The sequence below is a fragment of the Callionymus lyra genome, chromosome 1, assembly GCF_982586985.1.
Source record: "Callionymus lyra chromosome 1, fCalLyr1.hap1.1, whole genome shotgun sequence".
Lineage (NCBI taxonomy): Eukaryota > Metazoa > Chordata > Actinopteri > Syngnathiformes > Callionymidae > Callionymus > Callionymus lyra.
In genome coordinates, this window is record NC_141818.1 from 55,719,928 (window position 1) to 55,739,690 (window position 19,763).

The window sequence follows — 19,763 nt, forward strand, 5'->3', positions numbered from 1 at the left end:
ACATTCATCACCTCACACACAGTAGAGGAAATAACTATTTATTGTCTCCTATTCTAAACAATTATAAAAATATAAACAAAATATACTTCCACGAAATGTTCAATAAGAAAATAATGTGTATTTGTGGTGCTGGCAGCAAAATAAAAGTGAATAGAGTGAGAATCTTCAAATACTCAAGTTGGTCCTGGAAGTCGTCGTGGATCAGATGTTGACTCGTCCTCCTTCCATCAGGACCAGCATATCACGAAGGTGAATGAAACCCAGGCTCAGAGGTAAATTGCAGAGACTTGATTTTATTCCGTGGGGAAGGCAGAGGCGAGTCCAACAGTCCAGTAATCGGCAACAACAGGCAATATCAAGGGTTTGGCAAACTCGGAGTCAAGGGGCAGAAACAGGTCGAATAACATACAAGGCAGGAATGAGTCTTGGTTGGGAAAAGGGTAAGAGACAGGGTACGAAAACTTAGCGGGAGGATACGGGTACTAGACAATGGTGATGACAAGACAAGGACGTGACAGAGAGTGAGGCTTAAGAACACAGAGGACCAATCAGCAGCAGCTGGGGGCGGGACTAATGAGACACACCTGGAACAATTACTACTCAGACAGGTGAGACTAGCACAGACACAGAAGGGAGTTCACAATAAAACCGGAAACACAAGGAGGAACATGTAGACTCACAACACAGCAGAGAACAGGTTCTAAGTTTTCATTGAGGAGCGACGACGACACTGAAGCATCAACACTGTGATAATAAAGTTCAAGTCACTTTCAAAACAAAGTTAACAGTCAAATATAAAATACTGTTGAGAAAAATGACATGAAGTTTCAAAACAATGCTTCAAGTTTGATAAACACATAAATGGTTGCTTTGATACAACGTTCATTTATACACAGAAATATAACCAGAAATATGAACAATAATATAAACTTATTGTTTAGGCTCATCTAGGAGTGACGAGTGTTTTAATTGAAATGCAGGCGCGATGAACACCTGAAGCATCTGAACACCTGAAGCACCTGAACACCTGAAGCATCTGAACACCTGAACACCTGAAGCACCTGAAGCATCTGACGCACCTGAACACCTGAAGCATCTGAACACCTGAACACCTGAAGCATCTGAACACCTGAAGCACCTGAACACCTGAAGCATCTGAACACCTGAACACCTGAAGCACCTGAAGCATCTGACGCACCTGAACACCTGAAGCACCTGAACACCTGAAGCATCTGAACACCTGAAGCACCTGAAGCATCTTAACATCTGAACACCTGAAGCATCTGAACACCTGAAGCACCTGAAGCATCTGACGCACCTGAACACCTGAAGCATCTGACGCACCTGAACACCTGAAGCATCTGAACACCTGAAGCACCTGAACACCTGAAGCATCTGAACACCTGAACACCTGAAGCACCTGAAGCACCTGAAGCACCTGAAGCATCTTAACATCTGAACACATGAAGCATCTGAACACCTGAACACCTGAAGCACCTGAACACCTGAAGCACCTGAACACCTGAAGCACCTGAACACCTGAACACCTGAAGCACCTGAACACCTGAAGCATCTGAACACCTGAACACCTGTAGCACCTGAACACCTGAACACCTGAAGCACCTGAACACCTGAAGCACCTGAACACCTGAAGCATCTGAACACCTGAAGCATCTGAACACCTGAACACCTGAAGCACCTGAACACCTGAAGCATCTGAACACCTGAAGCACCTGAACACCTGAACACCTGAACCCCTGAAGCATCTGAACACCTGAAGCATCTGAACACCTGAAGCACCTGAAGCACCTGAAGCACCTGAACACCTGAAGCACCTGAACACCTGAACACCTGAAGCATCTGAACACCTGAACACCTGAAGCACCTGAACACCTGAACACCTGAACACCTGAACACCTGAAGCATCCGAACACCTGAACACCTGAAGCATCTGAACACCTGAACACCTGAACACTTGAAGCATCTGAACACCTGAAGCACCTGAACACCTGAAGCACCTGAACACCTGAACACCTGAAGCATCTGAACACCTGAACACCTGAAGCACCTGAAAACATGAACACCTGAAGCACCTGAACACCTGAAGCACCTGAACACCTGAACACCTGAAGCACCTGAAGCACCTGAACACCTGAAGCACCTGAACACCTGAACACCTGAAGCACCTGAACACCTGAACACCTGAAGCATCTGAACACCTGAACACCTGAAGCACCTGAACACCTGAAGCATCTGAACACCTGCGTCTCATCAGTGGAACACAAGTAAAAACAATGGCCGTCTTAAAGCGACAGTGTCATAATACGATACAAGCATCGAAAAGTAATAAAACATAAAACACAAAAACAACAACTGGGTTATTATTCCAGTGAAACTAATTGAAACATCAAACACCAAATAAACATCGGGGTCACACTGGTGTTCAGGCTGTGAACGACCTCGTTGTCGAGGTTCACTTTAAACCCAAACAAGTTCACAGAACTCAACATTCTGGAGGCAAATCACAACTGGAGATGGAGAACCAGGGACCTGGGTAGCATTTTCAACACTTTGCTGCATTTTACAACCGCTTCCCTCGCTTACAGCCACACCACCTTGAATGAGCCCGATCTCGTCTGATCTCGGAAGCCAAGCAGGGTCGGGCCCAGTTAGTACTTAGATGGGAGACCGCCTGGGAATACTGGAGGAAGATGACGAGCAGCAGGAAGTGACTCCTTCAGGAGGAAGATGACGAGCAGCAGGAAGTGACTCCTTCAGGTGGAGGAAGATGACGAGCAGCAGGAAGTGACTCCTTCAGGTGGAGGAAGATGACGAGCAGCAGGAAGTGACTCCTTCAGGTGGAGGAAGATGACGAGCAGCAGGAAGTGACTCCTTCAGGAGGAAGATGACGAGCAGCAGGAAGTGACTCCTTCAGGAGGAAGATGACGAGCAGCAGGAAGTGACTCCTTCAGGAGGAAGATGATGATCAGCAGGAAGTGACTCCTTCAGGAGGAAGATGATGAGCAGCAGGAAGTGACTCCTTCAGGTGGAGGAAGATGACGAGCAGCAGGAAGTGACTCCTTCAGGTGGAAGATGGCGAGCAGCAGGAAGTGACTCCTTCAGGAGGAAGATGACGAGCAGCAGGAAGTGACTCCTTCAGGAGGAAGATGACGAGCAGCAGGAAGTGACTCCTTCAGGTGGAAGATGACGAGCAGCAGGAAGTGACTCCTTCAGGTGGAAGATGACGAGCAGCAGGAAGTGACTCCTTCAGGTGGAAGATGACGAGCAGCAGGAGGTGTCTCCTTCAGGTGGAAGATGACGAGCAGCAGGAAGTGACTCCTTCAGGAGGAAGATGACGAGCAGCAGGAAGTGACTCCTTCAGGAGGAAGATGACGAGCAGCAGGAAGTGACTCCTTCAGGAGGAAGATGACGAGCAGCAGGAAGTGACTCCTTCAGGAGGAAGATGACGAGCAGCAGGAAGTGACTCCTTCAGGTGGAAGATGACGAGCAGCAGGAAGTGACTCCTTCAGGAAGAAGATAACGAGCAGCAGGAAGTGACTCCTTCAGGTGGAGGAAGATGACTAGCAGCAGGAAGTGACTCCTTCAGGAGGAAGATGACGAGCAGCAGGAAGTGACTCCTTCAGGAGGAAGATGATGAGCAGCAGGAAGTGACTCCTTCAGGTGGAGGAAGATGACGAGCAGCAGGAAGTGACTCCTTCAGGTGGAAGATGGCGAGCAGCAGGAAGTGACTCCTTCAGGAGGAAGATGATGAGCAGCAGGAAGTGACTCCTTCAGGTGGAGGAAGATGACGAGCAGCAGGAAGTGACTCCTTCAGGAGAAAGATGACGAGCAGCAGGAAGTGACTCCTTCAGGAGGAAGATGACGAGCAGCAGGAAGTGACTCCTTCAGGAGGAAGATGACGAGCAGCAGGAAGTGACTCCTTCAGGAGGAAGATGACGAGCAGCAGGAAGTGACTCCTTCAGGAGGAAGATGACGAGCAGCAGGAAGTGACTCCTTCAGGAGGAAGATGATGAGCAGCAGGAAGTGACTCCTTCAGGTGGAGGAAGATGACGAGCAGCAGGAAGTGACTCCTTCAGGTGGAAGATGGCGAGCAGCAGGAAGTGACTCCTTCAGGTGGAGGAAGATGACGAGCAGCAGGAAGTGACTCCTTCAGGTGGAGGAAGATGACGAGCAGCAGGAAGTGACTCCTTCAGGTGGAAGATGGCGAGCAGCAGGAAGTGACTCCTTCAGGTGGAAGATGGCGAGCAGCAGGAAGTGACTCCTTCAGGTGGAGGAAGATGACGAGCAGCAGGAAGTGACTCCTTCAGGTGGAGGAAGATGACGAGCAGCAGGAAGTGACTCCTTCAGGAGGAAGATGACGAGCAGCAGGAAGTGACTCCTTCAGGTGGAGGAAGATGACGAGCAGCAGGAAGTGACTCCTTCAGGAGGAAGATGACGAGCAGCAGGAAGTGACTCCTTCAGGAGGAAGATGACGAGCAGCAGGAAGTGACTCCTTCAGGTGGAGGAAGATGACGAGCAGCAGGAAGTGTCTCCTTCAGGAGGAAGATGATGAGCAGCAGGAAGTGACTCCTTCAGGTGGAGGAAGATGACGAGCAGCAGGAAGTGACTCCTTCAGGTGGAAGATGACGAGCAGCAGGAAGTGACTCCTTCAGGAGGAAGATGACGAGCAGCAGGAAGTGACTCCTTCAGGAGGAAGATGACAAGCAGCAGGAAGTTACTCCTTCAGGAGGAAGATGACGAGCAGCAGGAAGTGACTCCTTCAGGAGGAAGATGACGAGCAGCAGGAAGTTACTCCTTCAGGTGGAGGAAGATGACGAGCAGCAGGAAGTTACTCCTTCAGGTGGAGGAAGATGACGAGCAGCAGGAAGTAACTCCTTCAGGTGGAAGATGACGAGCAGCGGGAAGTGACTCCTTCAAGTGGAAGATGACGAGCAGCAGGAAGTGTCTCCTTCAGGTGGAGGAAGATGACGAGCAGCAGGAAGTGACTCCTTCAGGAGGAAGATGACGAGCAGCAGGAAGTGACTCCTTCAGGTGGAGGAAGATGACGAGCAGCAGGAAGTGACTCCTTCAGGAGGAAGATGACGAGCAGCAGGAAGTGACTCCTTCAGGTGGAGGAAGATGACGAGCAGCAGGAAGTGACTCCTTCAGGTGGAAGATGACGAGCAGCGGGAAGTGTCTCCTTCAGGTGTAGGATCACGAGCAGCAGGAAGTGACTCCTTCAGGTGGAGGAAGATGACGAGCAGCAGGAAGTGACTCCTTCAGGTGTAGGATGACGAGCAGCAGGAAGTGACTCCTTCAGGTGGAAGATGACGAGCAGCAGGAAGTGACTCCTTCAGGTGTAGGATGACGAGCAGCAGGAAGTGACTCCTTCAGGTGGAAGATGACGAGCAGCAGGAAGTGACTCCTTCAGGTGGAGGAAGATGAGGAGCAGCAGGAAGTGTCTCCTTCAGGTGTAGGATGACGAGCAGCAGGAAGTGACTCCTTCAGGAGGAAGATGACGAGCAGCAGGAAGTGACTCCTTCAGGTGGAGGAAGATGACGAGCAGCAGGAAGTGACTCCTTCAGGTGGAAGATGGCGAGCAGCAGGAAGTGACTCCTTCAGGTGGAAGATGGCGAGCAGCAGGAAGTGACTCCTTCAGGTGGAGGAAGATGACGAGCAGCAGGAAGTGACTCATTCAGGTGGAGGAAGATGACGAGCAGCAGGAAGTGACTCCTTCAGGAGGAAGATGACGAGCAGCAGGAAGTGACTCCTTCAGGTGGAGGAAGATGACGAGCAGCAGGAAGTGACTCCTTCAGGAGGAAGATGACGAGCAGCAGGAAGTGACTCCTTCAGGAGGAAGATGACGAGCAGCAGGAAGTGACTCCTTCAGGTGGAGGAAGATGACGAGCAGCAGGAAGTGTCTCCTTCAGGAGGAAGATGATGAGCAGCAGGAAGTGACTCCTTCAGGTGGAGGAAGATGACGAGCAGCAGGAAGTGACTCCTTCAGGTGGAAGATGGCGAGCAGCAGGAAGTGACTCCTTCAGGTGGAGGAAGATGACGAGCAGCAGGAAGTGACTCCTTCAGGAGGAAGATGACGAGCAGCAGGAAGTGACTCCTTCAGGTGGAGGAAGATGACGAGCAGCAGGAAGTGACTCCTTCAGGAGGAAGATGACGAGCAGCAGGAAGTGACTCCTTCAGGAGGAAGATGACGAGCAGCAGGAAGTGACTCCTTCAGGTGGAGGAAGATGACGAGCAGCAGGAAGTGTCTCCTTCAGGAGGAAGATGATGAGCAGCAGGAAGTGACTCCTTCAGGTGGAGGAAGATGACGAGCAGCAGGAAGTGACTCCTTCAGGTGGAAGATGGCGAGCAGCAGGAAGTGACTCCTTCAGGTGGAGGAAGATGACGAGCAGCAGGAAGTGACTCCTTCAGGAGGAAGATGACGAGCAGCAGGAAGTGACTCCTTCAGGTGGAGGAAGATGACGAGCAGCAGGAAGTGACTCCTTCAGGAGGAAGATGACGAGCAGCAGGAAGTGACTCCTTCAGGAGGAAGATGACGAGCAGCAGGAAGTGACTCCTTCAGGAGGAAGATGACGAGCAGCAGGAAGTGTCTCCTTCAGGTGGAAGATGACGAGCAGCAGGAAGTGACTCCTTCAGGAGGAAGATGACGAGCAGCAGGAAGTGACTCCTTCAGGAGGAAGATGACGAGCAGCAGGAAGTGACTCCTTCAGGAGGAAGATGACGAGCAGCAGGAAGTGTCTCCTTCAGGTGGAAGATGACGAGCAGCAGGAAGTGACTCCTTCAGGAGGAAGATGACGAGCAGCAGGAAGTGTCTCCTTCAGGAGGAAGATGACGAGCAGCAGGAAGTGACTCCTTCAGGTGGAAGATGACGAGCAGCAGGAAGTGTCTCCTTCAGGAGGAAGATGACGAGCAGCAGTAAGTGACTCCTTCAGGTGGAAGATGACGAGCAGCAGGAAGTGTCTCCTTCAGGTGGAGGAAGATGACGAGCAGCAGGGAGTGACTCCTTCAGGAGGAAGATGACGAGCAGCAGGAAGTGACTCCTTCAGGTGGAGGAAGATGACGAGCAGCAGGAAGTGACTCCTTCAGGAGGAAGATGACGAGCAGCAGGAAGTGACTCCTTCAGGTGGAGGAAGATGACGAGCAGCAGGAAGTGACTCCTTCAGGAGGAAGATGACGAGCAGCAGTAAGTGACTCCTTCAGGTGGAAGATGACGAGCAGCAGGAAGTGTCTCCTTCAGGTGGAAGATGACGAGCAGCAGGAAGTGTCTCCTTCAGGTGGAGGAAGATGACGAGCAGCAGGGAGTGACTCCTTCAGGAGGAAGATGACGAGCAGCAGTAAGTGACTCCTTCAGGAGGAAGATGACGAGCAGCAGGAAGTGACTCCTTCAGGTGGAGGAAGATGACGAGCAGCAGGAAGTGACTCCTTCAGGAGGAAGATGACAAGCAGCAGAAAGTGACTCCTTCAGGTGGAGGAAGATGACGAGCAGCAGGAAGTGACTCCTTCAGAAGGAAGATGACGAGCAGCAGGTAGTGACTCCTTCAGGAGGAAGATGACGAGCAGCAGGAAGTGACTCCTTCAGGAGGAAGATGACAAGCAGCAGGAAGTTACTCCTTCAGGAGGAAGATGACGAGCAGCAGGAAGTGACTCCTTCAGGAGGAAGATGACGAGCAGCAGGAAGTTACTCCTTCAGGTGGAGGAAGATGACGAGCAGCAGGAAGTTACTCCTTCAGGTGGAGGAAGATGACGAGCAGCAGGAAGTTACTCCTTCAGGTGGAGGAAGATGACGAGCAGCAGGAAGTAACTCCTTCAGGTGGAAGATGACGAGCAGCGGGAAGTGACTCCTTCAAGTGGAAGATGACGAGCAGCAGGAAGTGTCTCCTTCAGGTGGAAGATGACGAGCAGCAGGAAGTGACTCCTTCAGGAGGAAGATGACGAGCAGCAGGAAGTGACTCCTTCAGGTGGAGGAAGATGACGAGCAGCAGGAAGTGACTCCTTCAGGAGGAAGATGACGAGCAGCAGGAAGTTACTCCTTCAGGTGGAGGAAGATGACGAGCAGCAGGAAGTGACTCCTTCAGGTGGAAGATGACGAGCAGCGGGAAGTGTCTCCTTCAGGTGTAGGATCACGAGCAGCAGGAAGTGACTCCTTCAGGTGGAGGAAGATGACGAGCAGCAGGAAGTGACTCCTTCAGGTGGAGGAAGATGACGAGCAGCAGGAAGTGACTCCTTCAGGAGGAAGATGACAGGCAGCAGGAAGTGACTCCTTCAGGTGTAGGATGACGAGCAGCAGGAAGTGACTCCTTCAGGTGTAGGATGACGAGCAGCAGGAAGTGACTCCTTCAGGTGGAAGATGACGAGCAGCAGGAAGTGACTCCTTCAGGTGTAGGATGACGAGCAGCAGGAAGTGACTCCTTCAGGTGGAAGATGACGAGCAGCAGGAAGTGACTCCTTCAGGTGGAGGAAGATGACGAGCAGCAGGAAGTGTCTCCTTCAGGTGTAGGATGACGAGCAGCAGGAAGTGACTCCTTCAGGAGGAAGATGACGAGCAGCAGGAAGTGACTCCTTCAGGTGGAGGAAGATGACGAGCAGCAGGAAGTGACTCCTTCAGGTGGAAGATGGCGAGCAGCAGGAAGTGACTCCTTCAGGTGGAAGATGGCGAGCAGCAGGAAGTGACTCCTTCAGGTGGAGGAAGATGACGAGCAGCAGGAAGTGACTCATTCAGGTGGAGGAAGATGACGAGCAGCAGGAAGTGACTCCTTCAGGAGGAAGATGACGAGCAGCAGGAAGTGACTCCTTCAGGTGGAGGAAGATGACGAGCAGCAGGAAGTGACTCCTTCAGGAGGAAGATGACGAGCAGCAGGAAGTGACTCCTTCAGGAGGAAGATGACGAGCAGCAGGAAGTGACTCCTTCAGGTGGAGGAAGATGACGAGCAGCAGGAAGTGTCTCCTTCAGGAGGAAGATGATGAGCAGCAGGAAGTGACTCCTTCAGGTGGAGGAAGATGACGAGCAGCAGGAAGTGACTCCTTCAGGTGGAAGATGGCGAGCAGCAGGAAGTGACTCCTTCAGGTGGAGGAAGATGACGAGCAGCAGGAAGTGACTCCTTCAGGAGGAAGATGACGAGCAGCAGGAAGTGACTCCTTCAGGTGGAGGAAGATGACGAGCAGCAGGAAGTGACTCCTTCAGGAGGAAGATGACGAGCAGCAGGAAGTGACTCCTTCAGGAGGAAGATGACGAGCAGCAGGAAGTGACTCCTTCAGGAGGAAGATGACGAGCAGCAGGAAGTGTCTCCTTCAGGTGGAAGATGACGAGCAGCAGGAAGTGACTCCTTCAGGAGGAAGATGACGAGCAGCAGGAAGTGTCTCCTTCAGGAGGAAGATGACGAGCAGCAGGAAGTGACTCCTTCAGGTGGAAGATGACGAGCAGTAGGAAGTGTCTCCTTCAGGAGGAAGATGACGAGCAGCAGTAAGTGACTCCTTCAGGTGGAAGATGACGAGCAGCAGGAAGTGTCTCCTTCAGGTGGAGGAAGATGACGAGCAGCAGGGAGTGACTCCTTCAGGAGGAAGATGACGAGCAGCAGGAAGTGACTCCTTCAGGTGGAGGAAGATGACGAGCAGCAGGAAGTGACTCCTTCAGGAGGAAGATGACGAGCAGCAGGAAGTGACTCCTTCAGGTGGAGGAAGATGACGAGCAGCAGGAAGTGACTCCTTCAGGAGGAAGATGACGAGCAGCAGGAAGTGACTCCTTCAGGAGGAAGATGACGAGCAGCAGGAAGTGACTCCTTCAGGAGGAAGATGACAAGCAGCAGGAAGTTACTCCTTCAGGAGGAAGATGACGAGCAGCAGGAAGTGACTCCTTCAGGAGGAAGATGACGAGCAGCAGGAAGTTACTCCTTCAGGTGGAGGAAGATGACGAGCAGCAGGAAGTTACTCCTTCAGGTGGAGGAAGATGACGAGCAGCAGGAAGTTACTCCTTCAGGTGGAGGAAGATGACGAGCAGCAGGAAGTAACTCCTTCAGGTGGAAGATGATGAGCAGCGGGAAGTGACTCCTTCAAGTGGAAGATGACGAGCAGCAGGAAGTGTCTCCTTCAGGTGGAAGATGACGAGCAGCAGGAAGTGACTCCTTCAGGAGGAAGATGACGAGCAGCAGGAAGTGACTCCTTCAGGTGGAGGAAGATGACGAGCAGCAGGAAGTGACTCCTTCAGGAGGAAGATGACGAGCAGCAGGAAGTTACTCCTTCAGGTGGAGGAAGATGACGAGCAGCAGGAAGTGACTCCTTCAGGTGGAAGATGACGAGCAGCGGGAAGTGTCTCCTTCAGGTGTAGGATCACGAGCAGCAGGAAGTGACTCCTTCAGGTGGAGGAAGATGACGAGCAGCAGGAAGTGACTCCTTCAGGTGGAGGAAGATGACGAGCAGCAGGAAGTGACTCCTTCAGGAGGAAGATGACAAGCAGCAGGAAGTGACTCCTTCAGGTGTAGGATGACGAGCAGCAGGAAGTGACTCCTTCAGGTGTAGGATGACGAGCAGCAGGAAGTGACTCCTTCAGGTGGAAGATGACGAGCAGCAGGAAGTGACTCCTTCAGGTGTAGGATGACGAGCAGCAGGAAGTGACTCCTTCAGGTGGAAGATGACGAGCAGCAGGAAGTGACTCCTTCAGGTGGAGGAAGATGACGAGCAGCAGGAAGTGACTCCTTCAGGTGGAGGAAGATGACGAGCAGCAGGAAGTGACTCCTTCAGGTGGAGGAAGATGACGAGCAGCAGGAAGTGACTCCTTCAGGTGGAGGAAGATGACGAGCAGCAGGAAGTGTCTCCTTCAGGTGTACGATGACGAGCAGCAGGAAGTGACTCCTTCAGGAGGAAGATGACGAGCAGCAGGAAGTGACTCCTTCAGGAGGAAGATGACGAGCAGCAGGAAGTTACTCCTTCAGGTGGAGGAAGATGACGAGCAGCAGGAAGTGACTCCTTCAGGTGTAAGATGACGAGCAGCAGGAAGTGACTCCTTCAGGTGGAGGAAGATGACGAGCAGCAGGAAGTGACTCCTTCAGGTGGAGGAAGATGACGAGCAGCAGGAAGTGACTCCTTCAGGTGGAGGAAGATGACGAGCAGCAGGAAGTGACTCCTTCAGGTGGAGGAAGATGACGAGCAGCAGGAAGTGTCTCCTTCAGGTGTACGATGACGAGCAGCAGGAAGTGACTCCTTCAGGAGGAAGATGACGAGCAGCAGGAAGTGACTCCTTCAGGAGGAAGATGACGAGCAGCAGGAAGTTACTCCTTCAGGTGGAGGAAGATGACGAGCAGCAGGAAGTGACTCCTTCAGGTGGAAGATGACGAGCAGCGGGAAGTGTCTCCTTCAGGTGTAGGATCACGAGCAGCAGGAAGTGACTCCTTCAGGTGGAGGAAGATGACGAGCAGCAGGAAGTGACTCCTTCAGGTGGAGGAAGATGACGAGCAGCAGGAAGTGACACCTTCAGGAGGAAGATGACAAGCAGCAGGAAGTGACTCCTTCAGGTGTAGGATGACGAGCAGCAGGAAGTGACTCCTTCAGGTGTAGGATGACGAGCAGCAGGAAGTGACTCCTTCAGGTGGAAGATGACGAGCAGCAGGAAGTGACTCCTTCAGGTGTAGGATGACGAGCAGCAGGAAGTGACTCCTTCAGGTGGAAGATGACGAGCAGCAGGAAGTGACTCCTTCAGGTGGAGGAAGATGACGAGCAGCAGGAAGTGACTCCTTCAGGTGGAGGAAGATGACGAGCAGCAGGAAGTGACTCCTTCAGGTGGAGGAAGATGACGAGCAGCAGGAAGTGACTCCTTCAGGAGGAAGATGACAAGCAGCAGGAAGTGACTCCTTCAGGTGTAAGATGACGAGCAGCAGGAAGTGACTCCTTCAGGTGGAGGAAGATGACGAGCAGCAGGAAGTGACTCCTTCAGGTGTAAGATGACGAGCAGCAGGAAGTGACTCCTTCAGGTGGAGGAAGATGACGAGCAGCAGGAAGTGACTCCTTCAGGTGGAGGAAGATGACGAGCAGCAGGAAGTGACTCCTTCAGGTGGAGGAAGATGACGAGCAGCAGGAAGTGACTCCTTCAGGAGGAAGATGACGAGCAGCAGGAAGTGACTCCTTCAGGTGGAGGAAGATGACGAGCAGCAGGAAGTGACTCCTTCAGGAGGAAGATGACGAGCAGCAGGAAGTTACTCCTTCAGGAGGAAGATGACGAACAGCAGGAAGTGACTCCTTCAGGTGGAGGAAGATGACGAGCAGCAGGAAGTGACTCCTTCAGGAGGAAGATGACGAGCAGCAGGAAGTTACTCCTTCAGGTGGAGGAAGATGAAGAGCAGCAGGAAGTAACTCCTTCAGGTGGAAGATGACGAGCAGCGGGAAGTGACTCCTTCAAGTGGAAGATGACGAGCAGCAGGAAGTGTCGCCTTCAGGTGGAAGATGACGAGCAGCAGGAAGTGACTCCTTCAGGAGGAAGATGACGAGCAGCAGGAAGTTACTCCTTCAGGTGTAGGAAGATGACGAGCAGCAGGAAGTGACTCCTTCAGGAGGAAGATGACGAGCAGCAGGAAGTTACTCCTTCAGGTGGAGGAAGATGACGAGCAGCAGGAAGTGACTCCTTCAGGAGGAAGATGACGAGCAGCAGGAAGTTACTCCTTCAGGTGGAGGAAGATGACGAGCAGCAGGAAGTGACTCCTTCAGGTGGAAGATGACGAGCAGTGGGAAGTGACTCCTTCAAGTGGAAGATGACGAGCAGCAGGAAGTGACTCCTTCAGGAGGAAGATGACGAGCAGCAGGAAGTTACTCCTTCAGGTGGAGGAAGATGACGAGCAGCAGGAAGTGACTCCTTCAGGTGGAAGATGACGAGCAGCGGGAAGTGTCTCCTTCAGGTGTAGGATGACGAGCAGCAGGAAGTGACTCCTTCAGGTGGAGGAAGATGACGAGCAGCAGGAAGTGACTCCTTCAGGTGTAGGATGACGAGCAGCAGGAAGTGACTCCTTCAGGTGGAGGAAGATGACGAGCAGCAGGAAGTGACTCCTTCAGGTGGAAGATGACGAGCAGCAGGAAGTGACTCCTTCAGGTGGAGGAAAATGACGAGCAGCAGGAAGTGACTCCTTCAGGTGGAGGAAGATGACGAGCAGCAGGAAGTGACTCCTTCAGGTGGAGGAAGATGACGAGCAGCAGGAAGTGACTCCTTCAGGAGGAAGATGACAAGCAGCAGGAAGTGACTCCTTCAGGTGTAAGATGACGAGCAGCAGGAAGTGACTCCTTCAGGTGGCGGAAGATGACGAGCAGCAGGAAGTGACTCCTTCAGGTGTAAGATGACGAGCAGCAGGAAGTTACTCCTTCAGGTGGAGGAAGATGACGAGCAGCAGGAAGTTACTCCTTCAGGTGGAGGAAGATGACGAGCAGCAGGAAGTGACTCCTTCAGGTGGAAGATGACGAGCAGCGGGAAGTGACTCCTTCAAGTGGAAGATGACGAGCAGCAGGAAGTGACTCCTTCAGGAGGAAGATGACGAGCAGCAGGAAGTTACTCCTTCAGGTGGAGGAAGATGACGAGCAGCAGGAAGTGACTCCTTCAGGTGGAAGATGACGAGCAGCGGGAAGTGTCTCCTTCAGGTGTAGGATAACGAGCAGCAGGAAGTGACTCCTTCAGGTGGAGGAAGATGACGAGCAGCAGGAAGTGACTCCTTCAGGTGTAGGATGATGAGCAGCAGGAAGTGACTCCTTCAGGTGGAGGAAGATGACGAGCAGCAGGAAGTGACTCCTTCAGGAGGAAGATGACAAGCAGCAGGAAGTGACTCCTTCAGGTGTAAGATGACGAGCAGCAGGAAGTGACTCCTTCAGGTGGAGGAAGATGACGAGCAGCAGGAAGTGACTCCTTCAGGTGTAAGATGACGAGCAGCAGGAAGTGACTCCTTCAGGTGGAGGAAGATGACGAGCAGCAGGAAGTGACTCCTTCAGGTGGAGGAAGATGACGAGCAGCAGGAAGTGACTCCTTCAGGTGGAGGAAGATGACGAGCAGCAGGAAGTGACTCCTTCAGGTGGAGGAAGATGACGAGCAGCAGGAAGTGTCTCCTTCAGGTGTAGGATGACGAGCAGCAGGAAGTGACTCCTTCAGGTGGAAGATGACGAGCAGCAGGAAGTGACTCCTTCAGGAGGAAGATGACAAGCAGCAGGAAGTGACTCCTTCAGGTATAGGATGACGAGCAGCAGGAAGTGACTCCTTCAGGTGGAAGATGACGAGCAGCAGGAAGTGACTCCTTCAGGAGGAAGATGACAAGCAGCAAGAAGTGACTCCTTCAGGTGTAGGATGACGAGCAGCAGGAAGTGACTCCTTCAGGTGGAAGATGACGAGCAGCAGGAAGTGACTCCTTCAGGTGGAGGAAGATGACGAGCAGCAGGAAGTGACTCCTTCAGGTGGAAGATGACGAGCAGCAGGAAGTGACTCCTTCAGGTGGAGGAAGATGACGAGCAGTAGGAAGTGACTGCTTCAGGTGGAGGAAGATGACGAGCAGCAGGAAGTGACTCCTTCAGGTGGAGGAAGATGACGAGCAGCAGGAAGTGACTCCTTCAGGAGGAAGATGACAAGCAGCAGGAAGTGACTCCTTCAGGTGTAGGATGACGAGAAGCAGGAAGTGACTCCTTCAGGTGGAAGATGACGAGCAGCAGGAAGTGACTCCTTCAGGTGGAGGAAGATGACGAGCAGCAGGAAGTGACTCCTTCAGGTGGAAGATGACGAGCAGCAGGTAGTGACTCCTTCAGGAGGAAGATGACAAGCAGCAGGAAGTGTCTCCTTCATGTGTAGGAAGATGACGAGCAGCAGGAACTGACTCCTTCAGGAGGAAGATGACGAGCAGCAGGAAGTGACTCCTTCAGGTGGAGGAAGATGACGAGCAGCAGGAAGTGACTCCTCCAGGAGGAAGATGACGAGCAGCAGGAAGTGACTCCTTCAGGTGGAGGAAGATGACAAGCAGCAGGAAGTGACTCCTTCAGGTGTAGGATGACGAGCATCAGGAATTGACTCCTTCAGGTGTAGGATGACGAGCAGCAGGAAGTGACTCCTTCAGGTGGAGGAAGTTGATGAGCAGCAGGAAGTGACTCCTTCAGGTGGAGGAAGATGACGAGCAGCAGGAAGTGACTTCTTCAGGTGGAGGAAGATGACGAGCAGCAGGAAGTGACTCCTCCAGGAGGAAGATGACGAGCAGCAGGAAGTGACTCCTTCAGGTGGAGGAAGATGACGAGCAGCAGGAAGTGACTCCTTCAGGTGGAGGAAGATGACGAGCAGCAGGAAGTGACTCCTTCAGGAGGAAGATGACAAGCAGCAGGAAGTGTCTCCTTCAGGTGTAGGAAGATGAAGAGCAGCAGGAAGTGACTCCTTCAGGAGGAAGATGACGAGCAGCAGGAAGTGACTCCTTCAGGTGGAGGAAGATGACGAGCAGCAGGAAGTGACTCCTTCAGGAGGAAGATGACGAGCAGCAGGAAGTGACTCCTTCAGGTGGAAGATGACGAGCAGCAGGAAGTGACTCCTTCAGGTGGAGGAAGATGACGAGCAGCAGGAAGTGTCTCCTTCAGGTGTAGGAAGATGACAAGCAGCAGGAAGTGACTCCTTCAGGAGGAAGATGACGAGCACCAGGAAGTGACTCCTTCAGGTGTAGGATGACGAGCAGCAGGAAGTGACTCCTTCAGGTGTAGGATGAGGAGCAGCAGGAAGTGACTCCTTCAGGTGGAGGAAGATGACGAGCAGCAGGAAGTGACTCCTTCAGGTGGAGGAAGATGACGAGCAGCAGGAAGTGACTCCTTCAGGTGGAGGAAGATGACGAGCAGCAGGAAGTGTCTCCTTCAGGTGTAGGATGACGAGCAGCAGGAAGTGACTCCTTCAGGTGGAAGATGACGAGCAGCAGGAAGTGACTCCTTCAGGAGGAAGATGACAAGCAGCAGGAAGTGACTCCTTCAGGTATAGGATGACGAGCAGCAGGAAGTGACTCCTCCAGGAGGAAGATGACGAGCAGCAGGAAGTGACTCCTTCAGGTGGAGGAAGATGACAAGCAGCAGGAAGTGACTCCTTCAGGTGTAGGATGACGAGCATCAGGAATTGACTCCTTCAGGTGTAGGATGACGAGCAGCAGGAAGTGACTCCTTCAGGTGGAGGAAGTTGATGAGCAGCAGGAAGTGACTCCTTCAGGTGGAGGAAGATGACGAGCAGCAGGAAGTGACTTCTTCAGGTGGAGGAAGATGACGAGCAGCAGGAAGTGACTCCTCCAGGAGGAAGATGACGAGCAGCAGGAAGTGACTCCTTCAGGTGGAGGAAGATGACGAGCAGCAGGAAGTGACTCCTTCAGGTGGAGGAAGATGACGAGCAGCAGGAAGTGACTCCTTCAGGTGGAGGAAGATGACGAGCAGCAGGAAGTGTCTCCTTCAGGTGTAGGAAGATGACAAGCAGCAGGAAGTGACTCCTTCAGGAGGAAGATGACGAGCAGCAGGAAGTGACTCCTTCAGGTGGAGGAAGATGACGAGCAGCAGGAAGTGACTCCTTCAGGTGGAGGAAGATGACGAGCAGCAGGAAGTGACTCCTTCAGGAGGAAGATGACAAGCAGCAGGAAGTGTCTCCTTCAGGTGTAGGAAGATGACGAGCAGCAGGAAGTGACTCCTTCAGGAGGAAGATGACGAGCAGCAGGAAGTGACTCCTTCAGGTGGAGGAAGATGACGAGCAGCAGGAAGTGACTCCTTCAGGAGGAAGATGACGAGCAGCAGGAAGTGACTCCTTCAGGTGGAAGATGACGAGCAGCAGGAAGTGACTCCTTCAGGTGGAGGAAGATGACGAGCAGCAGGAAGTGTCTCCTTCAGGTGTAGGATGAGGAGCAGCAGGAAGTGACTCCTTCAGGTGGAGGAAGATGACGAGCAGCAGGAAGTGACTCCTTCAGGAGGAAGATGACGAGCAGCAGGAAGTGACTCCTTCAGGTGGAGGAAGATGACGAGCAGCAGGAAGTGACTCCTTCAGGTGGAAGATGACGAGCAGCAGGAAGTGACTCCTTCAGGTGTAGGATGACGAGCAGCAGGAAGTGACTCCTTCAGGAGGAAGATGACGAGCAGCAGGAAGTGACTCCTTCAGGAGGAAGATGACGAGCAGCAGGAAGTGTCTCCTTCAGGTGTAGGAAGATGACAAGCAGCAGGAAGTGACTCCTTCAGGAGGAAGATGACGAGCAGCAGGAAGTGACTCCTTCAGGTGTAGGATGACGAGCAGCAGGAAGTGACTCCTTCAGGTGTAGGATGAGGAGCAGCAGGAAGTGACTCCTTCAGGTGGAGGAAGATGACGAGCAGCAGGAAGTGACTCCTTCAGGTGTAGGAAGATGACGAGCAGCAGGAAGTGACTCCTTCAGGAGGAAGATGACGAGCAGAAGGAAGTGACTCCTTCAGGTGGAGGAAGATGACGAGCAGCAGGAAGTGACTCCTTCAGGTGGAGGAAGATGACGAGCAGCAGGAAGTGACTCCTTCAGGTGTAGGAAGATGACGAGCAGCAGGAAGTGACTCCTTCAGGAGGAAGATGACGAGCAGCAGGAAGTGACTCCTTCAGGTGGAGGAAGATGACGAGCAGCAGGAAGTGACTCCTTCAGGTGGAAGATGACGAGCAGAAGGAAGTGACTCCTTCAGGTGTAGGATGACGAGCAGCAGGAAGTGACTCCTTCAGGAGGAAGATGACGAGCAGCAGGAAGTGACTCCTTCAGGAGGAAGATGACGAGCAGCAGGAAGTGACTCCTTCAGGTGTAGGATGAGGAGCAGCAGGAAGTGACTCCTTCAGGTGGAGGAAGATGACGAGCAGCAGGAAGTGACTCCTTCAGGTGTAGGAAGATGACGAGCAGCAGGAAGTGACTCCTTCAGGAGGAAGATGACGAGCAGCAGGAAGTGACTCCTTCAGGTGGAGGAAGATGACGAGCAGCAGGAAGTGACTCCTTCAGGTGGAAGATGACGAGCAGCAGGAAGTGACTCCTTCAGGTGTAGGATGACGAGCAGCAGGAAGTGACTCCTTCAGGTGTAGGAAGATGACGAGCAGCAGGAAGTGACTCCTTCAGGAGGAAGATGACGAGCAGCAGGAAGTGACTCCTTCAGGTGGAAGATGACGAGCAGCAGGAAGTGACTCCTTCAGGTGTAGGATGACGAGCAGCAGGAAGTGACTCCTTCAGGTGTAGGAAGATGACGAGCAGCAGGAAGTGACTCCTTCAGGAGGAAGATGACGAGCAGCAGGAAGTGACTCCTTCAGGTGGAGGAAGATGACGAGCAGCAGGAAGTGACTCCTTCAGGTGGAAGATGACGAGCAGCAGGAAGTGACTCCTTCAGGTGTAGGATGACGAGCAGCAGGAAGTGACTCCTTCAGGTGGAGGAAGATGACGAGCAGCAGGAAGTGACTCCTTCAGGAGGAAGATGACGAGCAGCAGGAAGTGACTCCTTCAGGTGTAGGATGAGGAGCAGCAGGAAGTGACTCCTTCAGGTGGAGGAAGATGACGAGCAGCAGGAAGTGACTCCTTCAGGTGTAGGAAGATGACGAGCAGCAGGAAGTGACTCCTTCAGGAGGAAGATGACGAGCAGCAGGAAGTGACTCCTTCAGGTGGAGGAAGATGACGAGCAGCAGGAAGTGACTCCTTCAGGTGGAAGATGACGAGCAGCAGGAAGTGACTCCTTCAGGTGTAGGATGACGAGCAGCAGGAAGTGACTCCTTCAGGTGTAGGAAGATGACGAGCAGCAGGAAGTGACTCCTTCAGGTGGAGGAAGATGACGAGCAGCAGGAAGTGACTCCTTCAGGTGGAAGATGACGAGCAGCAGGAAGTGACTCCTTCAGGTGGAAGATGACGAGCAGCAGGAAGTGACTCCTTCAGGTGTAGGATGACGAGCAGCAGGAAGTGACTCCTTCAGGAGGAAGATGACGAGCAGCAGGAAGTGACTCCTTCAGGAGGAAGATGACGAGCAGCAGGAAGTGACTCCTTCAGGAGGAAGATGACGAGCAGCAGGAAGTGACTCCTTCAGGTGGAGGATGACGAGCAGCAGGAAGTGACTCCTTCAGGTGGAGGAAGATGACGAGCAGCAGGAAGTGACTCCTTCAGGAGGAAGATGACGAGCAGCAGGAAGTAACTCCTTCAGGAGGAAGATGACGAGCAGCAGGAAGTGACTCCTTCATGTGGAAGAAGATGACGAGCAGCAGGAAGTGACTCCTTCAGGTGGAGGATGACGAGCAGCAGGAAGTGACTCCTTCAGGTGGAGGAAGATGACGAGCAGCAGGAAGTGAGTCATCAAAGAAGTTTGACGATGATTCGATTCACAAGAACAAACCGAGGTCAGAACATCAAACCAAAGAGATTCTCTTTCTTCCCTTTTAGAGTCTGAGTCGTTGTTCGACTTCAAATCTCATCAAAGTCATGAAAGAATGTATTTAAAACTGGAGTCTATCCCAGCTACTCGGGTGAGAGGCTGAGGACTTCCTGCTCGGAGAAGCACGATTAAAAATAACATACTTTGTTGTTTACGTCAATGAAGTCGAACCAAAATATCTCCTTGTCTCGCGTTCAATGGAGAAACATCTGAAGTGTGCGTCTCTGATCCTCATCCTTCATCTCTGGAGGTAAAGATACTTTAAAGTTGTATTTCTTCTTCTTTCATGAAGACTTTCTAGAGAAACATGAAGATGAAGCAACAAGGACTATAACGTCTTCAACCTTCTGACCTCGGATCTGCAGCCACTGACCACTGCTGAGTGAACATGTGTT

The 19,763-nt window shown here is 52.5% G+C and overlaps 1 protein-coding gene across 1 annotated transcript in view; it reads right to left on the reverse strand.

Moving 5' to 3' along the window:
- Positions 1–19,763, reverse strand: part of ghra (growth hormone receptor a) — a 191,421-nt gene that overhangs the window by 152,662 nt on the left and 18,996 nt on the right. The gene's annotated exons all lie outside the window — the stretch shown is intronic.